Here is a 10,955-nt window from a genome sequence, read left to right as displayed (position 1 = left end):
TGTTTGAACCAAATTAAATTGCCATTTTTGTATGTTAAATTCATGTGGTTGACCCTAAGACAACTTCTTAGGGCCCAGTGTTTCTGGTTAAGAGAAATTTTTTCCACCCTGTATCAGATTCCATCATGACCCTATTCTTTCCCATTTACTCCTAATGTACCCTGTATGCCCATTATTGAAATTCAACAGCACTAAATCCTAGTTTTACAACAGGTCAAATTTCATTTCTTAGTTTTCCCATTCTATAAAATATACCATTCCTTGATTTTTTTTTTTTTTTTATAATATTGTCTTTTTTGAGAATGTTATAGCTACTTTATTTATTTATTTTATTTTATTTTTGGCTGTGTTGGGTCTTCGGTTCATGCGAGGGCTTTCTCTAGTTGAGGCAAGTGGGGGCCACTCTTCATCGCGGTGCAGGGACCGCTCTTCATCGCGGTGCGCGGGCCTTTCACTATCGCGGCCCCTCCCGTCGCGGGGCACAGGCTCCAAACGCGCAGGCTCAGTAGCTGTGGCTCACGGGCCCAGCTGCTCCGTGGCATGTGGGATCTTCCCAGACCAGGACTCGAACCCGTGTCCCCCGCATTAGCAGGCAGACTCTCAACCACTGCGCCACCAGGGAAGCCCACCATTCCTTGATTTTTGAAAAATGCTGAAGCCAGTATTTACTGGAAAACAATTCACTCTGTATTCAGGTTATGCAATGTTTTTGGAAATGTTTACCTATAGCGTGTAGGTTAGCTAAAATCTTTCATCACCCAAGACTTCTCTCTAACCACATGTAAAATGACTACGACTGTTCCCTCACCCAGAAGCCGCATTCTTGAGTATAGAGCTATTTGGTAAAGCACTTGACAGCTGGTAGGGGCTCTCCCAGGGGTAAGTGCTAATTTCTATGCAGAATCTGTAGATTACACCCAGCATCTATCAAGTTAAGGATTAGATCACCTAAAATCTTAACTGTTAGCCACTCACCAGCCTGGCCAGCCTGACACCGTGCCAGCAAGAATACAAAAGATCTAGGAGCCCTTCAGAGACACCTGGTCCCTTGTACACAGGTGCAATCTGTTTGGCTTCTGAGGCAATTTCCACTAGTCCATTTTAAATGGGTTTGGCAGATGAGATAACATGTACTTCATGTGAAAGAAATGTTATGAATACCAGTTTATGGTTTAGGATCTCTAACATGCAGAAAGAACCAGGAAAGTGAAGTAGTATAGAAATTAAGAGAAATCCAGAGTCAAATGAAGAGGTTAATGTTCTTTAAAAAAAAAAAAAAAGGAACAGGTTAGGTGATTACTTTACTTCAAGACCTCAAATTACTCTGCTAGCTTTTTCTTACAACATCTATTCCTTCATCTTACCGTTCTCAATTCTACTGACCTTTACTTCTAGCTCCCCAGATGGTGGCCCTTTATCTCCTCACTGTGGGAACCGACTCTTCCAAACGCAGGGCATCAGTGTTTTGTCCACCTCCCACTGCCCTCTCTCAACAAGGTCATCTCAGCTTCACCCTTTGACTCTCTGCTCGTGTCCAATGTGGCAGTGCTTGATGTTGGTTACTACTATGAGCCATTTCTAAAACACTATCACCAGGTTCCAGGAAATACAGGATTTATATGGCTCACGGGCTAACTGGCCCCTTGTAATCCCCTTTAATCAACTACTTGAGCCCTCCTGTGTTCCCACAAAGTAGTTGTTCCCAATTTGCTGCACTCACTCCCCTGATCTGCCCACAACCCTAGATGTATCTCCTCAGGCTAGGCAGCAACCCCACCTTCCAAACTCCAAAACTCATTTCATCTGGCATTAGGAATAGATGCCTCACTTCTTAAGGTAACCCCTCTCATCTAAGGGAGAGGATTCCATCCCAACTCTTCAAATCAAATTTCTATATCCAACACCCCCACCACCAGGATGGTGGTGAGGATGGGGCAATTTGACCTTCCTCAGCCCTTGACATGTCCTAGTGTTTCTCAAGATGTGGTCTCCAGACCACCTGCCTCTCATGGGCTGAAAGTCCCTGTAAGAAATGAAGCTTCTCTAAATGCAATGTGGAATCCTAGAACAGATAAAGAACATCAGTGGAAAATCTGGTGAAATCCAAATGAAGTCTGGAGTTAACAGTAGTGCGTTAATGTTGACTTCTTAGTTTAACAAATGTGCTATGATAATATGTTAATATTAGGGCAAAATGGATATATCTTTGCAACTTTTCTGTAAACCTAAAATAATTCTAAAAGTTTACTAAAACAGAACAAAAAGACCTAATTCTTGGATCCCAAATTAATCTCAATTCCTGGAGCTGAAGCCTGGGAATCTACATTTCTAATAGGAACCCCAAATGATTCTTATGCAGACACAAATTTGAAAACTAGTCTTTCAATTCCCTTTCCATTCCATGCCTGAATGGCTGCTTCCTCCTTGTTTTACTTACCTTAACCTGATTGAATCTTTTAGATCCTCTCAACCCTAAAATATAAGTACTATCATTATCCCCCTTTCACAGATGAGAAAGTACTAAGATGCAGTACACAAGTGAAGTACTAAGAGCTTAAGTAATTTGTTCAGGATCAACAGCCCATGAATGATGGAGCTGGGAGTTGAATCCCTAATCAGTCTAGCTCCCAAATCTATGCACAGAACCATTCTACTTCCTCTCATTCTGTTGCACGTAAGAGCTCTGTAACTAAATCACTAAAAGAAGCATTATTACCTATTTCTCCAACTTCCTAAGTCCAACAGTGCCCCCCTTTTCCACTGGGGGGGATGAACAATGAGAAAGCACTGGGAAGATGTGCCAACTAGAGACCTGTACGGGTAAGGCACAGTGGCTCTTGCACCAGGATCCAGCTCAACTGCTGTATTTTCTGTTCTCCCAAATGCCCTAACATGTACCAATCTAATAATGCTCATAGTACTCACTTTGATGCTAAATTAATTATCTCAGGTTTACTAAGCATCTGTCCAGATTGTCAGGGAAGTGCCAACTCTAAATCAATTTACAGTTGGCCCTCCGTATCCACAGGTTCTGCATCAGTGGATTCAACCAACCATGGACTGAAAATATTTAGGGAAAAAAATTTCAGAAAGTTACAGAAAGCAAAACTTGAATTTGCTGCACACCACCAACCATTTGCATTATATTTACAACTACTTACTTAGGATTTGTACTTGGTGTTATAAGTAATCTAGACATGACTTAAAGTATAAAGGAGGGTGCGGGGGAAGATGGGAGGATTGTGCGTAGGTTATATGTAAATACTGCACCGTTTTATATAAGGGACTTGAGCATCCATGGATTTTGGTATGGGGTGGCACGGGGGGGAGGGAGACGACTGGAACCAATTACCCACAAATACAGAGGGAGAACCATATATCCTCTTATCTTATCTGGGTTCCCTGACTTGTATTTAGACCTTAATACAAAGTTGTGGATCTAACTGCTGAATGATGAAGTTTTGGGAGTTTCTGACTGCAAACCAGACACACACAACAACAGCAGCACTTCTAGCCAAATTGCTTCAGTACAGAGTATAGATGGAGGGTTGATAAAATAGAACACAATCTCAGGTAATGTCTCTGTTCTTATGTGTATTTTCCTTCATTTCTTCAAGTGAATCATGAAACAATCACAGGATCAGCAGGAGAAACCTATGAAGTATATTCAGGTAAAACATGTTTTCATTAGTTCTCCTTCTGGTGATTGGAATTTCTTTGATTTTATTATCAATAAAAACGTTGCCACTTATATTCAAAGTACATCCAAGAAATCTGATCATGAAGTTAGAATGCACATACCTCCTTCAGATACTCTTAGAAAACAGTGTCTCTCCATGAAAGCATGAGAAAAATACTTGTACAGCATCTTATTTGCTTTACCATTGCTTTAATGCACTTTAAAATTTATCTACATTAATTGGGAACAAAGAAACAAAAATAGACATTTCTTTGTTTTTCATAAATAACTACTCTCCATATTTGATAAAAATCTCAAAGCATTATTTTAACTTCCCACAAATATAATACATACAATTTTTTTTTCTGAAATAATAAGGTCAGCAAATTAAGTATCTTGACACTAATATAACCACATATAACTGCTATTCTACTGACTTCCAGGAACAAAACAAAAACAGAAAACTTCTTATCAAGGTGCTCTGGGTTTCCTTTTGCTAGTGTTAGGGATCTGGAATTATAATCATCTGCCAGTAATAATTTTATAGATTCTAGTTGATTGTCTACAAATAAAATATCGCTGGCTCTGCTTTGTGAGTTCTGGATTTGACATGACACTGACAATACCGCATGGGACAGGCACTATACACACGTGGAAATCAGAAAAAGTACTGAATGCCCTGGACTCGAACTACTGACGCAGGATGTGCCTCACTTGGCTCAGTAATAAATTCACCTGCACCAGACCCGAATCAAAAGTCACTAAATCTCTCATATAGATAATATATATTATTTATATACACACCCACAACACATACACACTATACATACAGTTTGTAACAACATGAAGTAATATTGTCTTCAAATGATGTACCACAGACTGAAATAAATCCTGTAACTGTCATCAAGCTGCTAGAAGCTTTTGAGAGTTCTGAGCCAGGTTACTTAGTTACTTTCATCCTGCCTACCCTTCATTCACCCTGCTTTAATGTCTTGGTAGCTTTTTCTTTCAAAACCACCCTCCTCAACCCAGGCGTATTTCTTTCCCAGGATCACTTGATCGGACTTTGGAGGCAAGAAAGGGCATGCAGGGGGAGCAGGAAATCCTCAGCCACTGTACCTCACACCTGCCTAGATTTGTGATGTTCTCTGTCCTGTTGGCCACATTCGGTGTTAGAAAGCAGTTATTCAAAGCTTTGTCCCTCCTACCCCCCTTGGTCTTTCTGTAGAGCACAAAAGTGAAAGAAGCCTCTTTAGCAGGGGTAGCAGTTCATTAAAATATACAACTACACTTCCTAGCTCTGGGGTTCCCATTCTGTACTTGAGACTGCAGGTCACGGATGCTGTTATTAAGGTGCGGTGTGGGATCCATGAGGTTTTCTCCTGGCAGCCGGTGTCAGGATTAGTGCAGCCCTAGCCCAGGAGGAAACGGCCTAATGAATACCAACTTGGAAACAGTGGTGTCAGCACGTTACTTAAGCTTGTACATTGCTCACAATTACACACAACACACACACAGGCTTATCACTGGAAATGACTATGAGAAAACAAGACAAAGGTTTGCAAGGATAAACCAATAAGGCACCAAGAATACTTATTTTCAGCCAATTTAGACAACTTCAAAGTGTGAGGTTAATAATAGAAATTAAAATGACTTCCTAAGTCTTATCAACTGATTTACTGAGAGGTCACATATTAGTTCCTTCTAAATCTTTACCCCCTAATCTGTGATGGGAGACGTTGCTTACAATTGAACCATGAAAGGGACAGCCCAAAAGCTGTACATGTGAAACTAAACTGGGCCTTAAATCCTCACTAAAATCACAGAGCTGGCTGTGAAGAAGCTGCTAAACCACCCCACAACCTTCCATTTTATAATTGTTTTCATGAGTGTGGATTGTTTGCCTAATAAAAATAAAAATCAGAAGAAAACAGCATATGAGATGGAAATAGGGGGCGACCATAAATAGATGGGCTTCTCTGCCCTGGGTAGCGGGAGGGGTGGCTGAGGTAAGACTTGAGGGAAGCAGGTGGGCTTCATCTTTGAGGGAAGGGAGGGGGAGAGCAGCGGTGAGAACAGAGGCTGAAAACAGAGGCAGCTCTGAGAGTTGGCCTGGACCTAGACCTCCAAATGCATTACCTGTATTGCCTCTCCTTGGCTTAGTATCCTTTGTCTTAACTGTCTTTTTTTTTTTTTTTAAAGTAAATTGGTTGTTCTTTTTAGGTTTGGTAGGTTGCCAAAATGAAAAATAGTTGTTTTAACAGGAAGAATTAAATCACTTCAACCACATCATCCCACGACTTTTAGATACATTCTGCATCATCTTTACACTCCTCCACAAAAAAAAAAAAAAAAAAAGGAAGAGGAAAAACCCAAATTAGGCACAATGACCTAAGGCAGCAGAATAATCTATGTACTTTCTGGGAAGACATGTTAACTGAGGGAAGAGGTCAAGGTGATCAGAAAAGTTCCTCATTTGAAAAACAAGAGAGGAACTGGCCCTCAGGCAGGGGATCTATTTCAAGGTTCTAAGAAGCTTCTGAACAAGTAGAGGAATTAGATGTGCAAAAAGTTCTGTAGCTCTGTGTACAAGGTTTTGTCGAATATACTGAAATTTTGATTCAGAGGATGAGTGTGTAAGAGCAGTGCATTTTTATAAACGTGAATAGCTTCTGAAAGTCCATGAAAACTATAACACCAGGCTTCTTTCCACCAGCAAAGTGCTTAAATACACTATGGAAACTATACACTTGTTTACTTAATATCCATAATGTAAAAACTGACCTGGGCTTAAATCTGACTTTTCCAACTTTGGTATAAATGAAGCGCAAATCCCTACACTTGCTGTTTTTCTAGGGAGACATCCTCAAATTTTAATTGTTTTTGCCATTTTAGCTTCTTAAATTTAGTCCCCACTCAGTCCTGGTCACTGGTATTCTGCTGGCCAATGCACTGTCACCTCCTTCCCCAGTAATGGCCTCACACTCTTCTTGAATGAATGGTTAAATAGATTAGGAAAGCAAACAGAATTTTTAACAGTAAAGTATGTATGCGTGGTGTGTGTACGTGTGTATTCATCAATACATAGGCTTTCATATATAAATGAGGGAATGGTTCAACAGATTAGAAAAGCAAACAGAATTCTCTAACAGTAAAGTGTGTGCTCATCACTATATAGGCTTTCTCAGAAGAGGAGGAAGAGAAAAATATATTGAGGTTGGGGGGGGGGGGACAGCTTTCCTTTTGCTACACTGATCCATGTTTTAAAAGCTTATGCAAGGGTGTTATGGGTCTCATTTGTTTTCAGAGGCCGCAGAGAGCAGTGTCTCGATGCTTTTGGAATATCTGGCTGTAATCTAGTCCAAAGTCCAGGGACACTTATTTTCCCCCATCGCTGCCAGTGTTTGTTCACAGGACTGCATGGTGCGCGCCCGCCGCCGCGTCCCGCCCGCCGCTCTTCTCCTCCCCTGCAGGGGGATCCGCGCTCCAGTGGACTCCTGGGGGCGGTGGCGGTTCTCCCGGGACGCGCCGGGCTCCGCTCCTCCCCCGCGCTCTAGCACCCTTTGGCCCACCTCCGGCGGGTATTGAACTGCGCGCGGCGGCGGCGGCGCTGGCCGCAGTGGAGTCACGGCCTCGGGCTGACTGGCCTCTCCCGCCCAGCCTGGCTCACCTGCTTCTAATGCCCGCCGGGAGGCTCCGCCCCGGCCCCGCCCCTTCGCGCTGGGGCTCGGTTGGTGGGCCGCCCCGTCACGCTCTCCGCGCGTCCCCGCCCACTGCCCCGCGGGCTCAGCCTCTCCCCAGGCGCCCTCCGGCCCCGCCTGGAACTGGCAGCCGAGGAGCGTGGGCCAATCGCCGGCCGGGAAGCTATGGGGGGCGGGGCGAATGCTAATCACGCCTTCTTGAGACCCGGAGCGGGAAACCCTAGCTAGAAGTCCCTCCTGAGTTCTCTGCTGGCGTCCACTGGTGCGGGGCTCACTTTCCCGTAATGTTCTAGCTTATGAACCCTAGCTTCCAGGGCACCTACCAGCTCTCCTATCTGCAGCTAAGCATCCTTAGAGTCCAGCGCTTGTTTAAAAGAACTGCTCAAAGAATCATTCTTAACCGTGGCACCTGTCTCCTCTCTGCGCTGCCCTCACCAGGTGAGCTCAAATTGAGAGAAGTACAAATGCTTACTGAGCCCCTACTGTGTGTCAGACGGCGCGTTGATCGTTCTCATCTTAATACAGGATGTCTCAGATCCTTACAACAATTCTTATAGGTGAAGAAACAGAGTTTAGAAGCATACCAAGGGAACCGAGCTAATGATAGTTCCCCCAAGAAAGCCACAACCTAGATAATCTTGTTCAGCGCGGTATTCCGACCGCCTAGCACAGAGTAGGCTCTCAAATGGCAAACCCGGGATTCGAACCGAGATAGTTGGGACGCGACAGCCACAGTTTTTACCACCTCCTCCCCCCTCCCCCCATATGCGACCGGTTATCTCCCAGGCTTTAACCTTTACTTTTGCATTTCGTAACAAAATCTTACTGTTGCGACAAGAAAGTGATTTTCTTTCTGTCTTTGGAAGACTCCAGACATGTTAGTCCTTTATCAGTTTATCGGGTTAAAAATCCAGGCAGTTCGAAGTCGCCCGCAGAGAAAAGCAACACTGGCTCCGGGCTCTGTGATGGGCAGGGGCCGGCCCCCCCCCCCCGCCGGGGGCTACCCGCTGCTTAGCTGCGCACCCGCGCGCCGCCGGGGATCCGGGGCGCACGGAGCTGCGGGAGCCCGCGCGAAGACCTGCTGGGCGCCTCGACCACTGGGACGCACTGTGGCGCTCTCCAGATGGGTTATTATGCTGCAAGTTTTAAATGTCCTAAAAATGCCTCTTTTCTACATGTTCTAATTAGGTTGGAAGACTGAGGTGTTTAACATTCTTGAAATTCATTCACACGCTTACAAAGAGGGTTTGAATTGTTTCCCGCTCCCCCCACCCCTTCCTTCTACTGGAAGAAGGCGGGAAAAAGGCAGGAGGGCCTGAGTTCTTGAGGGACTCAGGACTGCACTTTAGGGCTGAGTCGTTCTTGTGTCCTGGATCCCACTTCCACAGACTGGGAGACAAAATTGCAGAATAGCCCTCTTCCTCCTGCTTATCAACAAGACTTTGTGAGAAATAATGAGGAATACGTGTATTAATCCCAGCCTCAAAGTTAAAAGAAATAAATATAAATCTCTTCACAAACGTTAACACCGTTAATAAATATGTTTAAAATGTACTTTACCTCTTTCATTCCCTGGGATTCTACAGGTGCTTATATTTTTTTTGGTTTTTTTGGAGCTACTTGGCACTCAAGTGTCGGCAAACATCCCAGGGTTGAAAGTAGTGGGAGTTGAAAAGCTATGGAATAGCAATCAAAAAGAAAGGGAAACCCTCAGTGGAAAGTATGCACAGATTGTGAACATGCCAAGAGAGGCTGCCTCATTCTGTGGCCTGTATGCAACATGTGTATTATTGGGGATGGACAAGTGTTGGCTAATAATAAAAATTATTTGAAGTTGGAGAATGTTAATCACTCATGCTGGAATTTAACCAGAATACATGTGTTATTTCACTTGGTTCTGACTCAAAGGATGTTATCTCCTAGTCTGTAAACCTCTCCCTTCTTAATCAACAGGGAGATGTTATTTTTGCTTGGAGATCTCTAATAATAGTAGTAATAATAGCGGGAAAACTTGGCCAAAAGAAACGTATTTTGCATTGTATAGCTTTTTGTATCATTTGAATTTTTGCTTTTCTGCATATAGTATTTCACTTTAAAGGCAGTTTAAAATATGCTGTTTAACATGTATTAGGCAGGGTGCTACATAATTCATTTCAGTTAGCTCATTTGATCCTCACAACAATCAGATGGAACTGGCATCATAATGGCTTCCTTGAAGTTACATATTTAGTCCATGGAAAGGACAGAAATCACAATTTTCTTCTGAGTCATAGTTACTGTTTAACAAACTGGAAAACACTGAATTATTTTTAAAGATGCAATTTTTAAGCAACTAGAACATTGCCAGGCATTCTTAGCTATTAATTCACTCATCTATCCTTCCATCTAGCCATCCATCCATCCATCCATCCATCCAAAAACACCAAATTTCTGACTTGAAGACACTACTGTTATATTAAACGTGTTGCTACAAAGTGGAATTCATGAGGTTCAACTTAAATTATTGTCCAAGGTGTACTTATTAATTGATGAAAATACGGAGGATCGTGCCAAACATTCCATCTAGTAAGACTGTGACATTTTGAAAGTTTTGAAGTATTGGTTTTGGATTTTGTAATCAGAGAATAGTTATTGCATTTCGAATCTTACTATACTTGTATTGATTATACATATTGAGACACTTGAGAGTTCAATGCTATAGGAATGACTGGACAGGTAGCCTCTGTATACTCTTCAGTATCTTGATAATCAAGCCTGGAACAGTGTGCTGCCCATAGATGCCTTTGGTAAATATTTGTGAAATAAATGGATGAATAAATGGCAACTGAGATTAACTTTTTAAACTTTAGCAAGTGGCATTGAATCCTTGGATAAAGCTTACCTTATGAGCTATATATATCTCTGAGGTTGACCCTACCCTGTTAAATGCAGCATGAGTCCAAACCTTGGCTCTTCCTTTACTAGCTGCCACTTTGGACAAGTCACACAACAGCTCCAGGTCCTCTTTCCTCATCTGTAAAGTGGAGTTACCCCTCATAGAGTTGTAGTGAGGGGTAAATGAATTTATATGGTGAAGAGCTTAAAACCATGTCTAGCACCTCGTAACTCTATGTAAGTCTGTTATTCGTTTCTACTGGGTTCATGCTATTTTTCTGTTTTCTCACTCTATTTTCTTTTGTGTATCACTTTAATAATGGGAAAAAAGTTACATTTTTTAGATGTACAGGCATACCTCAGAGATATTGTGGGTTTGCTTCCAGACCACTGCAATAAAGGAAATATCACAATAAAGTGAGTCACATGGATTTTCTGGTTTTCCAGTAATGTCTATAAAACTTATGTTTACACTATTCTTCAGTCTATTAAGTGTGCAAGAGCATTCTGTCTTTAAAAAAAGTACATATTTTAATTTAAAAATACTTTATTTCTAAAAAATGCTAACCATCATCTGACAACTCAGGGTTGTCACAAACCTTCAATTTGTGAAAAAGCAAAGTCTGCAAAGCGCAATCAAATGAGGTGTGCCTGTACTTTATGTCTGAGCACACTCCCAGCTGTCACCAGCTATCTCTAGC

The 10,955-nt window shown here is 42.4% G+C and overlaps 1 long non-coding RNA gene across 1 annotated transcript; it reads left to right on the top strand.

Annotated features, from left to right (window-relative positions):
• Positions 1 to 271: 271 nt before the first annotated feature.
• LOC309631253 lies at positions 272 to 7,702 on the top strand. The gene is made up of 2 exons (XR_014246145.1): positions 272 to 3,671; positions 4,729 to 7,702. It is a non-coding gene; the product is annotated as an uncharacterized lncRNA (long non-coding RNA).
• The last annotated feature ends 3,253 nt before the right edge of the window (positions 7,703 to 10,955 follow it).

The sequence above is a fragment of the Balaenoptera borealis genome (genome assembly GCF_965194805.1).
Source record: "Balaenoptera borealis genome assembly, chromosome: 6".
NCBI classification, from domain to species: Eukaryota; Metazoa; Chordata; class Mammalia; order Artiodactyla; family Balaenopteridae; genus Balaenoptera; species Balaenoptera borealis.
The sequence above is the reverse complement of the archived record's forward strand: the minus strand, read 5'-3'. Positions and strand labels throughout refer to the sequence as shown.